The sequence below is a fragment of the Nothoprocta perdicaria genome, unplaced genomic scaffold (genome assembly GCF_003342845.1).
Source record: "Nothoprocta perdicaria isolate Ctin4 unplaced genomic scaffold, notPer1 scaffold_170, whole genome shotgun sequence".
Classification (NCBI taxonomy): domain Eukaryota; kingdom Metazoa; phylum Chordata; class Aves; order Tinamiformes; family Tinamidae; genus Nothoprocta; species Nothoprocta perdicaria.
The window spans coordinates 1,693,099-1,694,334 of NW_020454872.1; positions in this window are offsets into that span (position 1 = coordinate 1,693,099).

Consider the following 1,236-nt stretch of genomic DNA (forward strand, 5'->3'; position numbering starts at 1 on the left):
GCCCCGGCCCCGCGCCCGGCCACTCGTGTGACGAGCGTGCCGTGCTCAGGCGCGGCCGGGGGGGCCCTGGAGCCGCCTGCACGCGGCCGCCACGCGCTGCAGCGCCGCCAAGGCCCGCGTCGCCCCCGCGCCGCCCCCCCCGTGAGTGCCGCCCCCGCCGTGTCCCCCCGCCGCGTCCCTGTCCCCCCAGGTCACTCAGCCCCGGTGTCACCGCAGGGATCCGGCGCACGGGGCCCCCCCGGCCGCGCAGCCCCCCGGGCGGCCCCCGGCGCGGTGCTGGGTCAGCCCCACCAAGGCCTCCGTGCACAGCATCCAGGGCGCCATCGGTAGGGGTGCGGGGGGGTGCGGGGCATGGCCGGGACTTTGGGGACACAGCTGGGACCTTGGGGACACAGCTGGGACCCTAGGGATACAGGTGGCCCATGGGGACACGGCTGGGACCTTGGGACACAGCTGGGACCATGGGGACATAGCTGAGCACATGGGGACACAGCTGGGAYCCTAGGGATGCAGCTGGGACCCTAGGGATACAGGCRGCCCATGGGGACATGGCTGGGACCCTAGGGATACAGCTGGGTCCAAGGGGACATGGCAGAGCCCATGGGGACACAACTGAGCCCATGGGGACACAGCTGGAAAACTAGGGATACAGCTGGGACCATGGGGACATGTCCGGGACCTTGGGGACATGGCTGGGACCACTGGGACATGGCTGAGCACATGGGGACACAGCTGGGACCTTAGGGGATACAGGTGGCCCATGGGGACATGGCTGGGACCCTAGGGATACAGTTGGGACCATGGGGACATGCCTGGGCCCATGGGGACACGGCTGGAACACTTGGGATACAGCTGGGTCCAAGGGGACATGGCCGAGCCCATGGGGACAAGGCTGGGCCCAGGGGAATATGGCTGGAACACTAGGGATACAGCTGGGACCATGGGGACATGGCTGGGACCTTAGGGACACGGCTGGGATCATGAGGTCATGGCTGGGCCCATGGGGACACAGCAGGGACCATGGGGACATGGCCGGGACCCTACGGATACAACTGGGCCCATGGGGACACGGCTGGGCCCATGGGGACATGGTTGGGACCCTAATGATACAGCTGGGGTCATGGGGACACAGCAGAGCTCATGGGGACATAACTGGGACCCTAAGGATATAGCTGGGCCCGTGGGCATCTCTTTGAGTCCACAGCAACCTGGCTGGGACCTCAGGGCCAAGGATGG